The following is a 20,939-nucleotide window of genomic DNA, read 5'->3' as shown; positions in this document are numbered from 1 at the left end:
GGGCACGCCCCCTCGCCCCGCCCATCCGGACCTGCTCACGCGGGAAGTTGGGAAGTGTGCAAGGGTCGCCCTCTGTGGACGTCCCGGGTGCTCGGTCCCTGGTGACTGGGGAGGGAGGGAGGGAAGGAAGGAGGGAGGGAGGGATAGGGACTCTACAGGTCTCCGGGTCTTTTCGTGCAACTTCAGGAATCTTAAGTCTCTCGCTTTCTTCCTCTGATTTAAAAAAAAAAAAAAACAAAAACGCAGCGTTGGAATGAACACAAGGCTTCCCCAGGGTGGATCTCTCTCCTCCCTCTCATGTTAGAACTGCAGAGTTGGAGCCCAGCTTGGAGGGGTGGGGGAGTGGGTTGCTCCTAGCCCCATGGCGTTTCTCCCTAACTTCTCAGAATGTCTGATGACAAAAGGACTAGCGTTACCAAGTCCCTGATACTTTTACATAACCAGAGGTGCTTTCCTTGGCTTCTTAAACCCCAGCTAAGGAGACAGAAATCCAGCCCAAGGCAAAGGACTTCTCTCCAACCTGGAGGTAATAAAATTCCCTTTCCAGGTCAGGTGGTGAGGCCGGGTGATCAGATTATGGCTGCTACAAAGGTTAAAGTGAGTTTCCTCTCCAGACGCTCCCAACTTCCACGTTGAGAAAATACAAGTCCAAAGGTCTGGAGTAGTTGGTGTGTGATGCACACATGTGTCAGAGCAGCGCTCACAGTTCCTCCGCCCACTGGTAAACCCAGCCCATGAGAGTCCTTTTCTTTCCACTTTATCATATCGAGTGTGCATGATCTTCATCGTATTTTAATAGTATCCACATACCTGGCATCTTAGCAGTTGTTAGTTATGGACTGCCACTATTAACAAGTTGTCCCCAAAATGAGCTGCTATGGTAACAAATCCTGTGGGGCAGAAACTCAGGAGCACTTGGCGGGCTCAAGGTCTTCCCTGGGTTTAAGGCAGGCAGTAAGGCGAGGCTGCATGTATCCCAGGCTTGGATGTGACGGAAGAATCCACCTCCAAACCAACACAGATGTGCTCCTAGGATTCGGGACCCCGTGGGAAAATTGAACCGCCAGGACTTGGTGTTCCCCAAAGCAGAGCTGATCACTGCACCTCAACGTAAGCGTTCCAGGTAGAGGGCCGTGTCCCAAAGGGGAGTCAGTCCTTTTGTCAAATTAATCTCAGAAGTGACATCTCTGCCCTTGTGCATTTTATTTCTTAGAAGGAAAGAAGATGGTTCCGTCTGGGGCAGACTGCCCAGGGGCATGCAAGGTAACCGGAGAGGGCTGTGTTCTTTTTCCCTTTCCTGGTGGAGCACACACGTAGGAGAGAAGCCGTAAAGGCATGAGCAAAATCAAGAGAGAGCATTTCAAGGAAGGACCCGGAGTCATTGAAAAGCATCTTGGAAGCAGCTTTGGTATCTGCGGTGCGTGCGTTCATTCATTAATCAGTCACGTTCCTGGAAGCGCGCGCGCTCGCACACACACACACACACACACACACACACACACACACACACACACACTCTGGAGCAGACAGAAAGAGGAAATCTAAGAGTTCTATTAAAGCAAAAGCCCGTCTCTGTGACCTAACTCCTCACATTGTGATCTGTGGACCAGCAACCTCAGCATGGACTGTCAATCCATTAGGAATACAGACACTCAGCCTTTCTCTCAGGACTTTCGATATAAGTATGTTTTGGCTTTTGTCCACAGTGAATGGCTTAAGAAACCCTTTCCAAAGGGCAGCCGTGAAAATGAGTTTCTCTTCTCCAAGGGAGCTCACGGCAACTCGTAATCTGCCCTCACATTCTTTCTTGGATCTGGCCCTAAAGAGATCTGACCTGTCTGTTCTTGTCCAATAGCAGGTTAAAACAAACAAACAAAAAAAACCTCCCTCATTCCAGATGGAGCCTGTCCCATCTCTTAAGAAAGGAATGCTACACAGAGAGGCCATGAAGACGGCGACACAGACAAGCCTTGTTTGTTGGAGTTCCCCAGCCAGTCTATTAGTAATCATGACCATGTGAAGAGGGCGTCATAAAAACCCAGAGGAGCCGGGCTGTGGTGGTGCACGCCTTTAATCCCAGCACTTGGGAGGCAGAGGCAGGTAGATCTCAGTGAGTTTGAGGCCAACCTGGTCTACAAAGCGAGTTCCAGGGCAGCCAGGACTGTTACACAGAAAAACCCTGTCTTGAAAAAACAAACAAACAAAAAAGGATAGGGCATAGCTTTTGGGTGGCTGAACATACGGAGGTTCCTTGGGGTGTGTTAGAAAAGGCAAGAAGGAGCTTCACACATCTCCCCCAGAATTCACTCCGACATTTTATCTGTAGCCTGTAGAGCAATGGTTCTCAGCCTGTGGGTCTCCAGCCCAATAGCAGGTATCTTGGAAGTTAGATATTTACATTGCGGTTCATAACAGTAGCAAAATTATAGTTAAGAAGTAGCAACAAAGTAATTTTATGGTTGGGGGGGACAGCACACCATAAAGGGTTGTATTTAAGGGTTGCAGCTTTAGGAGGGTTGAGAACTACTGCCATAGAGTATCCTTTAATAGCCTGGTGTTTCCCTGAGATGAACCCGAGGAGGCAGGTGTGGGAACCTTAGTTTACAGAAGGTGGATCAGAAGTTCAGACAAAACAAATCCGGGATGGGGGCATACACGTGCCATCCCGCCAATCTGGAGTCTGAGGCAGGGTCACAAATTGCAGGCCAGTATGGGCTATATAAAGACCCTGTCCCCGAAACAAAGCCACACAGATAACCACCTGCAGTTGCAAGCTGGCGTCTAGTTGGAAGCAGAGTATCTTAAGGACCTAGGTCCTTATCTGTTGTATCTGACATTATCGCCGGGTACACAGCCTCAGAACCGAATTGCATTAGAGAACACACAGCTGGTATCCGCTGCAGCGGGATCCAATGCTTGTCTGCTGGTGGAACCAACCCCCACACCTTTGAGGTCACAGAAGTCTGTGTCGGTTGTGGTATGAGGCCAGAGGGAGCAGGCAGCTTGGTTTTTTTTTTTTTCTTAGACACATCCAGTGACTACTTTACACATTAAGTAGTAGACGAGATTCATTAACATTGGTCTTTGAGATATATTGTGAATGAACTATAGAACAATAAGCCCTCAGAGAAAATGAGTCTGGGATGGTAGGAACTACTGGGGAAGGGTTGGGGTGAACAGACTGGAGAATTTGGAAGTGAGTGAATGGTAAACAAGGGCCAAAGGAGAGAAACTGGACAATGATAGATGCCCTTACACTCCATCACACCAGCCCCCAAACTGGACACCCCAGAAATTCCCAGCACCCTGAAACCACCCTGGGAATGCAGGAAGAGACCCAAGAATTGTCCAAGAAACTGGAAGCACCTGGAACCAAGCTTTCTGCCGAAGAAGATGAGTCTACCAAAGAGAGTCTACAGGACATTCAAGAGGATAAGGAGTTAAATATTAAACCAGGTCTGGTGGCACAGGCCTACAATCCCAGCTGCTTGGAAGGCTGAAGCTGGAGGACCCTGGGTTGGAGGCTAGCCTAGGCAATATAGCAAGAGTTTTGTAATTTAAATAAAACCCTAGCATTTCTTACAAAAAAAAGGGGGGGTGGTGGCTGGTAAAATATGACCAAATGCTGACATGTGAGAGTTACAAGGAGAAAGTGTACAGACAAATGAAGTAACAGACATGAAGGCTTCGTGGTTTAAACCTGGACTCGGTCCTCCATTTATACATGTGCATCCAGGGTATGGGCTCAGGCACACTCTGAACGTGCCTTAAGTTCATATACTCGAAGGTACTAACAGGAGACTCTCAGAGGTCTCCCTCTGAGCCTGGTCTTGTGTCCCGAGCCAGGAATGGACAGAATACTTCTTTCATGGGAAAGCTAGGGTTTGTGCATCTGATAGGGACTTGTGGAACATTAAGTATTTTAAGAAATACACGTGAAAGGCCTCTCTCTCTCTCTCTCTCTCTCTCTCTCTCTCTCTCTCTCTCTCTTTTTTTCCTTAAAATTTACTGGCAACATGCAGCTTACCAACCACACTGCACAAAGAAATCCTCTGTTGTAGTCTGGACTTTCACTAAAAGTATTAACATCACATACTCTACCACAATCTAACTGATCCTACGCTCAAATATAATTTCCCTTAGAATACCCCCCTTCCCTCCCACCTAAAAAAAATCTTTCCCAAAAAATGCCTCCTAGAGAGTGTGCCCCCCCCCCCCCGTAGAAGTCTGTATGCATCCCAGGCAGCAGTTCTGGGTAACAGCTCCCAAGAAGTCTGAATGCAACAAGAACTTACTGCTCAAGGAGGCCGGTGGTCCCCAGCCCTAGCTGTCCAGCAGTCACTAGTCATGGGGGTCGGGGGACAGATAACTTAGTTGCTTTGAGACCAAGATGAAACTCTCAGAAACCTCGAAGGGAAAGCAAGTTATACAAAAGCGCAAGGTGGTGGGGGGGGACAAGAGTGAAAGAATAAGGAATGAATGAATGAATGAATGAATGAATGAATGAATGAAAAATGCATCTTGGAGAGCGTGGGTTCCAACATTAGAACACTCCATCCATCCAGTTGCCAGGCAACAGAATTTGGCTGGAGAAGAAGGATTATTATTGATGCTGACTCCTGGGTTTACTTAAGGCTTGGATATGATTTATGAGATGCATCATAGGCATAGTCTAGTAAGTGACCTGCCAGGATAGAGAGTCACTTGCCCTGTTAGCTAAGCGGAGGAGGGAGTGGCTAGGTGTCATCGACTTGATAGGATCTCGAGTCACCTCAGGGGCCAACCTCCTCCGGGCATGTCTGTTCTCCATTAGGTTAACTGAGCTGGCAGGACCCAGCTTAAAGTGGGTTCGCACCACCCCGAGAGCTGGAGTCCCCACACTGAATAAACCAGAGCAAGCCAGCTGAGCACCTGACTGTGTGTGCAATGTGACCTGCTGGTCCCACACTTCCACTGCCACCCTTTCCCCATCTGGCCGGAATAAACACCCCCCTCCCTCCTCCCTCTCCCTCCCTCCCGTAGCTTCTCTCAGGGTTTTGTGCAGCCAGGGAGAAAAGTGGGTACTGCAGGAAAGTTGTGCTGAGCAGAACAGGCTGCTTTCAGGAGTGGCTCGGGCTGACACTGTCCCTACGGAACACCCAGGATGGCTGCCTGGCTATGGGACTCCCAAAGGATGCACAGATGGACCACTCGATCAGTCTTCCTGAGACACGAAAAGGAGGCAGACTGCAGAATGGAAGAAAGGCTCCTCCCAAGCCCCACCATACCCCACAGACAAGCCTAGACACTCCCGCTCAGCACTTCTGCCAAGTTCCGCCCTTGGCGTTTGATTTGTGTGGTTCTTCACAAGCTTTCCCCGTCCGTCCCCTGTCTGGAGCATATAAATGGCAGTGACTTCTCTCCCATTCTGTAGGCTGTCCGTTTGCTATGCATACCAGTTGCCCGTACTGTGAAACTTTTTAACTTCATGTAGTTCCTTTTGTTAATTCAAGAGGTCAAGAAGCAAGGACTGGAAATGTTCTGAGGGTTCAGGGAAAGATGGCAGACAGGCTTACAGGCCTGTAACCCGGAGGAGGAGGAAGCCAGGGAGACAAGAGAGCATGACCTCACTCACCAGCTCCTCCCTCACCACAAGACCTGGTTAAAAATAGGGCTATTGTAACACTAATTGTACAAGGAAATTCAACGGAGTTTCTAGTGAATCAGAACCACCAGGCAACTAGCCAGGGATTTATTCAGTTCACAAATATGAATATTCATTAGTACCTATAGTGAAAGGCAGGGGAACCATTGCAGGGAACAGGGACAGTGAGTCAGACCTCAATCCTGCCCTCAAGGGGCATAAAAGCCAGGAAGTGCAAGCCGGGACAAGAGGGTAAAATGCCAAGAAAATGGTAAAGCTTCCAGGCATTCTCACAAGAGGAAAAAAATGACCCGAGGCTGCAGAGACAGAATGGCCTTCTGGGCTGGAAGATGTCAGACCTGGCCTTCTACAGAAGGTCGGAATGAAAGTGAAGGAGTCGGCTACCCAGGAACAGACAGGGCAGGCTTGGAGGAGACAGACCCCAAACAAGCTTACATGGAAGATGGGGGTGGAGAGGGGAAGGGAGGGGAGGGGAGGAGAGAGGCAAGGGAAGGTGAGAAACGGATTTAGGAAAATGGCAGCTTCGGTTTCATCCCTTCTAGTCATCAAAGTTTGTTTCTAGAAAAGAAATAGATGGGACTGGAATGATGGCTCTTCCAGAGGACCTGGATTTTGTTCCGTGGCTTACAACTGCATCTAACTCCAGTTCCAGGGGATCTGACTCCCTCTCCTGGAATTCTCAGGTACCTGCAACACCTTTGGTGCACAGACAGACAAACAGAACACAGACATAAAATAAATCTTTAAAACAATTTAAAAAAAAAAAGAAAGAAAGAAAGATTTGCTAAGAATAATAGGAAGTTCAGAAAAACCACTGCGGTGGTTTGAATAAGAGCGGCCCCCACAGACTCCTCTATTTGAATGCTCAGTCATGGGGGGGTTCACTATTTGAGAAGGATTAGGAGGTGTGGCCTTGTTGGAGTAGGTCTGGCCTTATTGGAGGAAGTGTGTCATTAGGGGTAGGTTTTGAGGTTTCAAAAGCTGGAGCCAGGTCCAGTGTCTCATTCTCTCTCCTTGCTGCCTGGGGATCCAGATGTAGAACTCTCAGACCGGCAACAGGTCTGCCTGCATGCCACCACGCTCCCTACCACGATGGTAACGGACTAAACCTCTGAAACTGTAAGCCAGTCCCAGTTAAATGCTTTCCTTTATAAGAGCTGCCATGGTCATGGTTCTCTTCATCCCAACAGAACACTGATTAAGACAAAACCTAAGACTGAAAGTGCCTGTATATAAATTGAAACCAGATGCTCATGCAAAAGCCTGTCCATGAATCATGAATGTCACTTTCTGTAGTTCTATCAACAACGGTTTTTTAAAAAGTATTACCAACTTAATGTCTGCACATGAACCTAAACAAGAAGCATTCAGTGGAATATTATCCACAACCTGGGTGAACCGAGGCGATATTGACATTAACTAGTCACAATGAACTACGTGATGTGTGACTGCATCTGTATGAAATGTCCAGAGCAGGTGTGTGGGGAGAGAAAGTGGTTACCCAGGTCTCTAGCAATTTCCTCCCAGACTGAAACACTGCATCCTGAAACCAGAAGGTAAACAACTCAAAACAGCTTCAGGAAGTCCCTGAAACTGACAAGATTCACTAGGCACCTCTTCTCCAAGAGTAAACTAGAAAGAGTGCTGAGAGTCACTCTCAGACAAGGCAAGCTGCAAAGATGACTCTGAGGCCAGGCCTGCTGCCTGGACAAAGCGGAGACCAGCCAAGCTGCCTAAAAGAGGTTTAGAGCAACCGAGTCACCGGGAAAGGATACTCTCCAACCTGTTGGGCTGCCTGCAAGGCTGTGCAGTGTACTACAAGTTCCCAGCTTTGTGAGCTGTCTGTCACCCATGCTGGGGTGGGCTTTGGTGATGCAGCTGTCTTTGAGTCATTTCTGCTCCTGTAACCCTTACCCACGTTCCCGGAAGTAACCCCAATAAAAATCACCAGTTCGCCAAATTGGACTTCGGTGGTATATACATAGTTTGGTTGGTCATGGGCTCCCTCTCTGGGGTGAGTAGATGGATGTTTTGTGCCTTCCCAGGAGGTCTTGTCACACAACACCAGGGCAGGGGAGGGGCAGGGGAGGGGCAGGGGGAGGGTGGAGAGACTGTTGATGAGGACTGGGTTTCTCTCCACACTGATGAAAGTGTTGGGGGATTAGTGAGCAAGGATGGTTGCCTAAGTCTGTGAAGCAGAATTTCATACAACGTAAGTCAAGACTCAGTTCCAAACTCTCTTCATACGGTGATGGCTGAACAACCCTAGGAAGTTAATTCCTCCAGCCTTTACCATGATAGCCCCTGCACTCAACGGGTAGCTTTGGGGATGAATGAGATAGCTCACCCAAGAGCACTGAGCGAGCGTTCCGACCTGTGCTAATGCTCAGCAAATGCTCGCTGTAGTCGTGGTGGCGTCAGCAGCATGGATTGCTGGAATAGAGTAGTGATAGTTATAGGGATGTGTGTGTGATGTGTGTGCACATCTGTGCCCATCTGTGTGTGCCTACAGAATAGAGGGAGAGGTGGGGTACCCTCCTCTATCACTCTACACCTTGTTCCTCTGGGGCAGTCTCTTGGTGAGCTTGTGAGTTTGGGCTAGGCTGGCAGCCAGCAAGCCCCAGCTACCTTCCCGCCTTCGACCCCTTCAATGCGGGGGTAACGGGTGTGCACAGGACCACACCCAGATTTTATGTGAGTGCTGGAATCCGCACGCCAGCCTCAGGTTTGCACAGCAAACACTCTTAACCACCCAGCCATCCCTCCTGCTCCAAATGGGATCAATGCTAAATGTAGAGAGAAAAGAAATAAATGATTCAAAGGGCCCGAGTTTGGACACAGGTTACAAACATCTGCAAATAAGACAGAACAAACAGGCAGAGCCAGCTCCAGGAAGGGCAGGCTTCCAGGGTGTCTCTCCGTGTTTCTGCCTCCCTTTCTTTATGAGCTGCTATGTCTACCGTCAAGACTTTGTTCCATTTTTTTTTTTTCTTTAACTCTAGAAACCAAGCAGTTCATCATCCAGGATGCTCTGGTAAACTCCGGTCATTCTGCTGGGCAGTCTCAATATGCATACTCATTATTAGCCCCTCTTGCTTTATTTATGTGTATGGGTCTTTTGTCTGCATGTATGCCTGTGTATCACATGCATGCAATGCCCATGCATGCTTGGATCCCCTGAAACTAACTGGAGTTCCAGATAGTTGTGAACTGCCATGTGGGTGCTGGGAATTGAAACTGGGTCTTCTGGAAGAGTAGTCACTGTTCATAACCACTAAGCTACCTCTCTTGCCCTGACCCCTCCCTCAGTTTTAGGGGGTTCAGAAACTCCCCTCAAGGCTTTGTATCCCGCTTGCTTATAGGGGAACATGCCTTCCCCGTCCCATCCCTCTACCGCTCCCACTTATCCATAACCCTGACTCTTACAGGACACGCCCACACTCACATTTGAAGTCACTCAAGAGCCAGAATAAAGGCCTCCTTGTGGCAAAAATGAGCCAGCCAACAGGGATCGATGAAACAGGAACAGAAGAGCCCAAAGGTTAAGAGAAGGGGAAGGGGACCCAGTGAGCACTTGTTTGGAGGTAGACCGGAAGTTCAGGTGGTTATCAGCAGAACGTTGTTGAGGAATATCACTTTAACTGGGCAAAGGTGTTACATTTGTTTCTGCTGCCTTTGTTTAATTCTGTAAAGATGTGTTGCTCTTTTACCTTGCCCACCTAAAGGCACCTGATTGGTCTAATAAAGAGCTGAACGGCCAATAGCTAGGCAGAGAAAGGATGGGCGGGGCTGGCGGGTAGAGAGACTAAGTGGGAAGAGAAACCTAGGTAGAGGAGAGGGGGGGAAAGAGAAAAGAAAGAGAAGAGAATGGGGGAGAAAGAGAGAGAAATGTTCAGGGCCAGAAGTCAGGCAGCCACCAGCCAACCAGACACTGGAGGAAGCAGGAAAGTAAGACATACAGAAAGGAAAAATGGTAAAAAGCCCCAAAGCAAAAAGTAGATAGAGAGAAACAAGTTAATTTAAGTTAAAAGAGCTAGCCAGAAATGAGCTTAAGCTAGGCTGAGCATTCATAACAAATAATAAATCTCCGTGTCATGATTTGGGAGCTGGTTGACGGCCTAAAAGAAAAAGCCTGGTACAGAATGTTCTACAGGCTGGGTGTCCTTCACCAGAAGTGTTTCAGATTTGGGGATATCTGCAGGGACTCAAGCATAAACACAAAATTCATTTTGTTTCCTATGTACCTTATATACACAGCCTGAGGTTGATGCTACACAGTATCTTTCTGCACTTGCATTTTGACTGTGACCATCACAGACTCAGGCCTGAAATTTTCTACTTGTGGTTTTACGTCCATATTAAAAGATTTGGGATTTCCAGATTAGGGCTGTCCAATCTGTACTTCAATGTACCCATGTCAGTGTTTAAATAAAGGCCTCTAGTTTTATTTACCATTTTTATTTTGTATGTGGGTGCACTGGCCACGGCACACACACATACAGAGGGCAGAGGGCAGATTACAGAATTCTCCTTAAACCATGTGGGTCCTGGGGATCTAAGTCAATTCATCCAGCTTGGTGGTAAGCATCTTTACTCACTGGTCCAGGCCTCCAGTTTGATGTGCTGATTTTGCACATTGAATTTCAGAGTCTTGTTAACCAGAATGACAGCAAACAACTTCAATATGAATATTTTTAGTGGCCCCAGCCACCTTCTCTAAATTCATCCAAAAGCCTTGCAAAGTTAAGAGCTGGCTGCACCCTACCTAGAAATACTAAGACTACGTGGCGTGGTGGGAGTGATTGAACTTGGACCTCCAGGGGATTCCTCAAGAATGAAGTTCACACCATGTCTGTTCTGTGCGCACACAAGCCTCAGGAAAACTGACATTTGCTTGTGAAACAAATTCATCTCTTCAACTATAATAATGGCCAATTTTATCAAAACGCTGTGCCATTTCAAAACCAGCTTTCCAGTTACATTTTGCTGTGTTAAGTATCTGTTTTCTTCTCCATTTGGTACTTCCTGCATACATGGTCATGTTCACTTTTTCGCTTATACGGCATTGCAAAAATAGAAACAGCATTTATCTGTTTTTAGCTCAGTCTATAAAGTTAAAGCAAATAATCCCCTTTCCAAAGCACTGTACATGTTTCAGATTCATGGGAAAAATCCAGCAGTAATGAGCTCATAACAGGAAACGGTAAAAATTCAGAGTCAAAAGATTTTGACATCCGCACCTTGTGTTATAGCAAAACAGAAGAGCTCTGCTTCCATCTCAGACATCTTGTTAAAAATCTATAATGGAAACATTCAGAAGATCCATCTGTCTGTCACAAAATCTCTGGCTGCACTAATTTCACAAAAATAATGACTTCTAGCGGGGGGGGGGGGGGGGGGTGCGGGGGGGGGGGGGGGGAAATGTTCCTCGTTTAAAAATAGGAGTGAGAAGGGGGTTGGAGAAATGGCTGTTGGTAGGTAAAGTGCTTCCCTTGCGAGCACAAGGACCTGAGTTCAAATCCCAGAACCCATGTAAAAACAGCAGCAGAAAATCAGCCCAGCCGTGCAGTGGTGAATTGACAATATGAGCAAGGGTTGACAATCTGAGCAATCTGCCTGGGGCTCCCCAAACAGCCAGGCACCATAACCCAGTAGGTGACCTCCAGGCCAGTGGAAGACTGTCTGAATAAACAACGCGAACAGTCTTCCTGAAGAACGCCAACTCAGGAATGCCGACCAAGACTGACCCCTCGCTTCCACACATATGCGCTTACCCGCGCACTTAACACACACATGAACATACACACCACGCACGCATCAAGACAGGAAAGTATAAAATCCTATTTCCGGACTAATCTGTTAGCCAATAAGAGCGATCCAAACTCTTTTCCCTGCCTCCACAGTAGGTCACACTTTCCTGTTTTAGGTGGTCGAGTTGACCTCCAAATAGGACTTTAGTGGTTTTTTGGTTTGTTTGTTTTGTTGTTGTTGTTGTTTTCATTTCTAAAACTTTCTAGCTAAACTGGATTCCTTTAAACGCCCGGGTTTAATCCGGAGCTGAGCTCTTCCTGGCAGTCCCCACTCTGCTCAAGTCTGAAATGGATATGCTTCCTCACGTGAGGTCAGAACCGCACAGTGGATGCCTACCAAAGACGGTGGCTTTGCCAGGCCCGTCCTTGTGCCTGAAACAGAGCCACACTTCTCTGCACAGATATGCAAAAGCATTGACTCTTTTTTTTTTTAAACTTAACTTTACTATTATTGTCTGTTCGTGGGCACGGTGAGGGCATGCAGGCATGTGTGGGGAGGGCAGAGGCCAACTCGATGGAGTTGGTTCTTTCTGCCATGTGCATCTGAGGGGCTGAACTGGGGTGGTCAGGCTTGGTGGGTGCCTTTCCCTGATAAGCCATCTTGTCAGCCCCAGACTTGTATTTTTGCTTTCTTGCTGTAAGCTGAGATTTCAAGGAAAAAAACCCATGGAGCCACAGACTCACCAAGCGTCTACTCACGCTTTTTCAGGTGCAGTTTTTGGGTACACTGAGCAAGAACCCTTCCCAGAAATTATGACCCAAGTGTCAGCTCCTCAGTAACTGGGGAGAGAGAGGGAGAGGGAGAGGGAGAGGGAGAGAGAGAGGGAGAGGGAGAGGGAGAGGGAGAGGGAGAGGGAGAGGGAGAGGGAGAGAGGGAAGGAGGGAAGGAGGGAGGAAGGGAGGGAGGAAAGGAGAGAGAGGGGGAAGGAGGGAGGGAGAGAGGAGGGAGGGAAGAGGGAGGGAGGGGGGAGGGAGGGGAAAAAGTGGGGGAAACAACTTCCAGTAGTCTCTGGGGATTTAGTGCTTAGCAAAGAACACCTGCCTGGGTGTATTAAAAAAAGAAAAAAAAAAACAAAAACCCACACGTGCATCCTGGCTCCCAAGCACAGCTGGAGAAGGAATTGAGCTAAAAGCGGCTCCTACTGGCACTGACAGATGCCAGGGCTGAGAGGACCTGAGGAGAGAACGGCTTCTCTTTCCCATCTGGGTTAGAATTTCATCCAGCTTCTCAAGAGCTTTCATGTGGGAGGTCCGAGTCGTAAGTTCTTCTTACCTGGAGTCTCGAAAATGGAACAATGATAAAGTACGGGCAACGTGAGGATGAATTCAGCTTTCAGATGAGGGGTAGGGTGGCTTCTGCTGTGACTGGATGGCTTTCCATGTGGGCTTTTAAACTCTGCTCTCCAGGAGGCAGAACAGGAATGACATGGGACCAGGTGGACAGACGTGCACGTGTCTATCTGCTTGTTCCACAGGCAGACCACATCTGGATCCATTTCTACCCTGGAGGTTATTATGGACTTAAAGTCTCCAATGTTCCTTCAGGAGCACTGTGAGATAGATTTATGTTGAGGTGAATCCCCTGGTGGCATTCTGCTGAAACCACTGCACGACTGAGGCAGAGGGGTAAGGGGTTCAAGGCCAGCCAGAGCTAGCTGCATACAGGGCTGCAGGCCAGACTCAGCAATGAGACGCCATCTGACACAGACAGACCCATGGTGAGTAGATGGTCTGGTGGCCCTAGCTCACAGTTATCCTTGCTTCTGAAACTCAGAGTCACCGTTAGCAGGTCACCAAAGCTCCTGGAACTTCCCGGGACCCAGGCTCAGTTCCTTCTTTCGGAGGAGAGATCAAGAAAGGATGGCTGCCTCCTCTCTGAGGTGGCTTTGTCCAAGATGAAAAGCAATTCCCCTGAGCCCTTACTGTCTGGAGGACGTCTGCCATTCGCTCGTTAATCATGGCAACCCTGGGAAATGAGAGAAAAGGCAGCAGTGACGGAACAACACGCACCGTGTGTTGTTACCTGCCAGACCCTGAGGAAACCAGTGAACCTTCGATGGAGACCATTAATCCCCCGAGCACTGTTCAAAATATCCACAGTGCGCGGAACAGGGAGCCTCATGACCTCCTGTGACAGGGTGAAAGGGAGCACTGTTGGGACAGGGTGGAACCAGGATTCAAGCCTGTGCTGGCTAGTTTCATGTCAACTTGACACGATCTAGAGTCATCCAAGGAGGGGACCTCCATTAAGAAAATGCCTCCATAAGATCAGGCCTATATGAGATCAGGCTGTAGGCAAGCCTGGAGGACATTTTTTTAATTAGCAATCGATGTGGGAGCGCTCAGCCCATTCATTGTGAGTGGTGCCATCCCTGGGCTGATGGTCCTGGGTCCTGTAAGAAAGCAGGCTGAGCAAGCCATGATGAGCAAGCCAGTAAGCAGCACCCCCTCCATGACCTAGCTCCTGCCTCCATGTCCCTGCCCTCTTGAGTTCCTGCCCTGACTTCCTCCAATGATGGACAGTGATGTGGAAGCAAAAGCCGAACAAACCCTTTCCTCCCCAGTTCGCTTTTGGTCATGGTGTTTCATTAGAGCAACAGAAACCCTAACAAAGACAAGGCCCCTCTTCACCTTACTGTCCCTGATTATGACCTCCGAGGCCTGCTGCCCAGGGTCGTGTATTCTGTTTTGCCGATGAGGAATTGGGAGTGGAGAAAGTTGAGAGAGCTGCCTGGCCTGGGGCAGTGCCACCAATACAGGCCACCTCTCAGAAGCCCTCCAAGCCGATCCCCAAAACTACGAACACAGGGCTTTGTAAACGAAGACTTCCAGGTTCTGATATGGCAAAGAGGGGCTCTCCAGACATCCACCAGGCGCTAGCGGCTTCCGGCTAAAGCAGGCTTGGTCAGGGAAGGCGTTTGCCTCTCTATGGGGCTGAGGCATTGGGCTGATGCTAGCCGGCTAGACTGGATGGGTGGGGCCTAGAAATTGGCAGCAAATTGAAATGAATGAATGAATGAATGAATGAGAGGAAGGGAAGGAAGGGAATGGGAAAGAAAGTTTCTCTGGGTCTGAGGCAGCAGGCCCCCTTTTCAGTGGATAGCCAAGTCAGTGGCTAGGAAAGATCCAAAGCCTGTCTGTGACAAGCTACCCACGGAATCTCCGCGGGGAGCTGCAAGCCAGACCAACCTGCACCCAGGACAAAGCCTGGGCTGGGTTGCTGCTGGCTGTCGGGCAGGCAGGAGCGATACTTCTGCAGAAAGCTGGCCTGGGTGCGGCTGGAGGACATTGACCTCCCAGTGCCCGGGAAGTTCAGCTGCACGTGGTCCGGCCCCTGCCAAAGCCCAAAGGGAACTTGATTCGTGAACTGAAGGCATCAGTGGTTTCAGGACACGACTTAGAATCACTTCCCCCGGAACACATCACCCTGCTGCTGCTGCTGCTCATCTCCAGCTGTGAATCAAAGCACATGCCCAGCAAGCTAGCAGAACCCAAGAGAGGGGGGAGCCTTAGCCCCCCGGGGCCAACAGTGCGGCTTTAGGTATGAAGTCCGGCTTAGCAGCGGTGATTTCACATACGCAACCCCGCCCAGTGTACCCGCCCAGTGTACGCACAGCAATGAGCTCGCCCACTGAGGGGCAGACTTCAACTCTCCGTTAGTCATCCACTAAAGGTCTGTGGCTCATCACCACACATCAGTCCCTGGGGTACAAGGACACCACCTGCCCTTGAAGGAACATGTCACGGTCTAGCAAGCCCATGCTGCAAGCAAACAGGAAACAGCCCAGCTGGGTGATCGATGTGGGGTGGGGGAGAAGGGATCCTATGCAACGGTGAGCCCCATAGACAGCCTGGAGTCCTCACTGGGCATCCAAATGTTAAGAAGAAATTATCCCCCTATAGGTAAGAAGAGAGAAACTATCCCTAATCTGTAATGGATTCGAATTAGGTACTGACAGGACTTTACAGGTTTTTTAAGATTTATTATTTTATGAACGATTTGCCTGCATAGATGTGCACCATTCCTACTTTTTGTTCAATTATTCATTTATTCATTTGTTCATTTATTTATTTGCTCTAACAACATCCTTGCAGGCATCTTGTTTACTTGTCCAGTTGCTGAGTGTCATAGTTCAGGCTGTTATCTTTGTTACCATAGCCCGGGTGGCTTCAACAGCACACACTGCTCATGGTTCTGGAGGCTGAGAGTTCTAACGTCAAGATGCCAACCCGCCCGATGCCCACGGAGCACCACTGCCTGGTCTGCACAGTGGCCCATCCTGTAGCCTTGCAGTGTGTGGTAGAGGGGAGAGAGTGGAAGTAGGTTCTCACATGCCTGTTCCTGGAAGGACACAAATTACATACAGGCCCCAATTCCATGTCCCAGTTACCTTTCCAAAGTCGCTGATACAAAGTCACTGCGGGTTATGGCTTCAACATGAACTGAGTTGGGGACACAAACACAATCCGCATCACTGAGCAAAGGGTCTTCAGGGTTCAGCTTAACGTCCCGAATCCTGATGTTATCCAGCTCTGAAGTTTGGGAGATCTAATAGGTAGGATATATTCTCTCTCTCTCTCTCTCTCTCTCTCTCTCTCTCTCTCTCTCTCTCTCTCTCTCTCTCTCTTACTTTAATCTATTTTTGCCTGGGAGAAGCACATCGCCATGCTTGACTATTATAGATTAATTATTCATCAACTGTTCTTTGACATCATTGTTCAGTGCAACACTGTTAAGGGAATTGGTTTAAAAGTCAGGGCCACCTAATAAGTATGCAGACTTTCAGCTGAGTGATTTTCATGAATCTTAGCACTGGACCTGGCTTACATTTGCTCAGTGGCTTCATGTCCCAGGCCTTAGGGCTTCTTATGCAAAAAGAGTTCATGTCCATGGCCAAAACCAAAGTTAAATGATTGTGATTAGAGGCTGTCATGGAGATTTTGAAAGTTCCTCAGAGAGGCACAAACTATGATACTGTGCTGACCACAGATATACCTTATCTGTGGACTTTCGTCATTTCTGAAACATTCTCCTTTTGGGTCCAATTTTTAGCGTACTCATAATAATCCTGAGAGAACAGTAATAATGTAACTGAAGAATATTATAATTAACAATCTCACCACACCCAAACAATGAAGGGTATCAGAACTGGGGAGTTATCAGACAACTGAACTCTTTACTTAGAGGTAGTAGAGCTGAAAGCTGAGGAGTTGATTAATCTGTCTATCCAAAAAATATTTATTGAGTTTCTCCTCTAACGGATATCATGTATGTACTTACTTACTAGGTACCAGACGTTAAGTTAAAACTATACATTTAAGTGCTAAAAATATGCAAGCATTTAAACATATTTAAGCATCTAACAATAGCTTTAAAAGACCAGATATATATAAGCAGTTAGACAGTCTGTTCAGGATCGCATAGTTATTAAGTGGGAAAAGGTAGGTTAAGACCAGGGAGTCTTATTCTAGAACTACTTCCTTTCTTGTCAAGAGCTATGCCTATGGTACTTGGCCCAAGTTGAGAGATATCTTCCGGAAGAGGGGCCCTAGCATTTATTCAATATGATATCTTCATTTGTAGATGAAATCCAGTTCACCTGGTCAAGAGCACCATGGATGGGTGGGAGAAAATGCCCACACCCAGTAGACACTCACTTTTGACCAGCTGACCCAAGGCAAAGGTTACTTGTATAGAAAATTCCACCATAGAATTAGCTCCAGGATAAGGGTGAATGCTTAGTCCCAATGGTGAACCAAACAGATACTGTCTCTGCCCCCGTGGGCTCTCAGGACAGTGAGAACAGAGGCAACAGCATGTAAGATCTCAAACATTCTGTGTTTTGTCTTCAGGGGAGAGAGAGTGACAAGATCTCTGAGTCACCAGGGGAGCCTTGCAATGCGCCTTGCATAGTCTCTGGAGATCAGCTCTGAGCATCCTTTCTTTGAGAAGGAATCTGGACTGAGTAACCTGCTTTGCCTCTAGCTACATCAGGTTGGCTTCTTGTGAGATAGCACACTCAGAGCCATAACCACCACCCACTTTCACTGGTATCAGCAAACCCGTAAACACACGATGCTAACCAGCGTGTAATTTAGAAAATTCACTACGTCTTAGAACTCGGCAACTGTACAGGATCTCCATGAGCTTCCTGGCTGATCCACATTGACACCGGACACCACCTGGGTCTCCATCAAAGCCAGAGTCCAAGGTGGGGACATGAAAACGCTTTAAATGACAGCAGGGGAAGCAAAAGGAAAATTTGTGAATATTGTTTGACCAAGCAGTCATTTTAATAATTGATATTCACTAGAAGTATGACTAGCTGCGATGTCCCTTTTTATTCTCTGCCCCAAGAATTCCGGCTGATCCTCAGTCTACCCTTCATTCTGTCCCTGAGCTTCTAGGAGCTCCCTAAAGCTTTCATTTGTCTCACGATGGGCTGGGAACAGAAGACGTGGGAAGACGCTGACCCGACCCTGGCCTTCCCCTCTCTCCTTGGCTATTTCCTGTCTCCTGTTTTGTCTGCTGGAGTAAATCATGTTCTTGAAAACTGGGGGCCTCATTTGGAAAGGACTGAGCAAGCACGGGAAAGCTGAGCGAGAATGGCAACATGACCACTTGTATTTAAACAAAATGTCAGTGACAGTACAAACCATTGCTGTCAATACAAACGTACACACTTAGAGCCAGGATGACCTCAGGTTACACACTTACACAGGATCTGAGAGCCAGGATGACCTCAGGTTACACACTTAGCTCAGAATCTGAGAACCAGGATGACCTCAGGTTACACACTTACATGGGGTCTGAGAGCCAGGATGACCTCAGGTTACACACTTACACAGGATCTGAGAGCCAGGATGGCCTCTGGTTACACACTTACACAGGATCTGAGAACCAGGATGACCTCAGGTTACACACTTACACAGGATCTGAGAACTGGGATGACTCACGCACTCTTCTCTCTTTCTCTCTCTCTCTCTCTCTCTCTCTCTCTCTCTCTCTCTCTCTCTCTCTCTCTCTCTCTCTCTCTCTGCTTTTGTTTTCGAGACAGGGATTCTCTGTATAGCCCTGGCTGACCTGAAACTTGCTCTGTAGACCATGTTTGGGTGGGGGCTCCACCTCAACCCCTAGCACCCTGGCATCCCTGTATCCAAAGAGTCTGGAATGTTTGGAAGGAGTCTTGTGAAGATCCACCTCAGCTCTCCTCCCCAGCTCTTTCCCCAAACCTGCCCCTTCAAAGCCCACCAAACACAGCTCCTCCCCTAGAGAGGCTCAAGACCACTCCCACAGGGTATATAAGAGGCATCCCAGAAAACAGACACGTGGTTCTTCCAGTCTCCTGTCCCTGTCTCCTCTCTGCAGGAGGCAGCAGGGGAATTGCCCAGGAGCGCTCTACCCATTAAACCTGGCCTTTCCAATTCAGTCTGATTCCGTTTGCTGCATCGGTGGTGAGGCCTTCAGGAGACCCAAAATTTATCAGACCAGGTTAGCCACGAACTCAGAGATCCACCTATGTTAGCCTTCCAAGTGCTAGGATTATATGTGTGAGCCGCCACTGCCCGGTTAGAGGATGACTCTCTTTGGTACACATTTAGCACATGACCTGAGAGCCAGGATGACCTCTTACAAGGAGCCCAGGCCTGAAGTCAGACAGACCTGCCTGGGAATTTCAGTAGCATCACTTTCTCTGACTGTGAGATACGGGCAAGTTACCTGACATCCCACCCCTTTCCCACATCCATACCACACAAGCAACATCCATCTAGCAGACCTGTGGAATGTTCCAAACCTCTCAAGGAAAATGCAGAACAGCCAAGGAACAAATATCAGTTGAATAGCATTTTTTTAATGCATAATTGACTTTCAATTTCACTCCCCACTGACATTTAATAAACCCAAGGGTTGTTTGTTTGTTTGTTTGTTTTAAATAAAACAAGATCCACCTTGACTTCTCTCTCTATTCAGTGCTGATCTGTTGGAAGTAGAATGTGTTTCAGCCCACTTTCTGTTGCCATATCAGAATACCTGAGTTGGGTACATTAAGAAAAATAGAACTTTATTTAGCCCACACTTAGTTCCAAAGGCTTGGAAGTCCAAGATTAGGTTAGGTACCTTCATTGAGGGGTTCATGCTGCTTCAATTCATGGGAAAACAGAAGGAGAAGCAGGAACTGGAGGCAAAACACAAGGGAGAGGCTCACGTGCACCTACCCACTCACGCAATAATGCATCATCCAGTTCTGTCCTCTTGGGCCCAGGCTAAGCTGTGGCTCATAACCTCATCTAGAGTTTTATACTGAATGTGGGGGTCACAATCAGTTTGGTAGCCACAGAAGGTTTCTGAATGTGTAATAAGCAAAAATTAATTCAAAATCAAACACGGAATGAATCCAAGGTGTTTTCTGCTTACCCATGTTGCATCATGTGCCTTTACTGTGGATTTGTTCCGAACAGACTACAGGCACACTTCATACTGGCAGTCCATCACACAAGGGACACTGCTTGACATGCCTTGGTTTCGATTTGGGATTACTATTTGCAATCAATTGCAGGGTTTTTACTATATATACCAAGTTTTCTATCCTTATAAAACCATACAGTTTAATTACAGAAAACAAAGACTTTTAATATTTTCTTACCATCATTTCTCAGCACATAAGTATCAAATTAATGTATTTTTGGACTCTATTGTGTTAGACTATTTGCTTTTAGAACTGATACGTGGGCCACAAAGGTGGCTCAGTGTACAGTAAAGGCACTTGCTGCCAAGTCTGATGACCTAAGTTTTATCCTTGGGACCCAGCTGTGGAAGGAGGCAACTAATGCCCACAAGTGTCCTCTGACCTCAGTATGCATGTTATGGCATGTACACACACACACACACACACACACACACACACACACACACACACACCACTGTTGTAGAATATCATTTTAAGATGTGTTACATTTGGTCATGCTGTGGAACATTTGGTTAATGATGCAAAGATGTGTTGCATTCTTTGATGTTGCATCTGTTTAACTCTGTGAAGCTGTGTTACTGTGCCTGCCTAAAACACCTGATTGGTCTAATAAAGAGCTGGACGGCCAATAGCAAGGCAGGAGAAAGGATAGGCAGAGCTGGCAGGCAGAGAGAAGAGATGTAAGGAAAAATCTGGGGAGGGGAGATCAAGGAGCAAGAAAAAGAAGGGGCCAGCCACCCAGCTACACAGCCGGACACGGAATAAGAAGGAAAGAAAAGATATACAGAAACAGAAAAAGGTAAAAGCCCAGAGGCAAAAGGTAGATGGGATACGTTAAGAGAAGCTGGCTGGAAATGAGCCAGGTTAAGGCTGAGCATTCATAAGAAAGAATAAGCCACCATGTGTGATTTATTTGGGGGCTGGGTAGTGGACCCCCAAAGAGCAAAGAGCCAAAAAGAGCCAAAGGGTAAAAAAAAAAAACCAACACACCACTCTCACACAAAATAAAAATACATA

The 20,939-nt window shown here is 47.7% G+C and overlaps 1 protein-coding gene across 3 annotated transcripts in view; it reads right to left on the bottom strand.

The window, feature by feature from the left end:
• The window catches only part of Tbc1d1 (TBC1 domain family member 1), a 199,138-nt gene that overhangs the window by 117,855 nt on the left and 60,344 nt on the right, over window positions 1-20,939 (bottom strand). The gene's annotated exons all lie outside the window — the stretch shown is intronic.

Source organism: Peromyscus maniculatus, chromosome 10 (genome assembly GCF_049852395.1).
Source record: "Peromyscus maniculatus bairdii isolate BWxNUB_F1_BW_parent chromosome 10, HU_Pman_BW_mat_3.1, whole genome shotgun sequence".
Taxonomy (NCBI): domain Eukaryota; kingdom Metazoa; phylum Chordata; class Mammalia; order Rodentia; family Cricetidae; genus Peromyscus; species Peromyscus maniculatus.
Note: the sequence above shows the minus strand (reverse complement) of the source record. Positions and strands in the feature narration are given on the sequence as shown.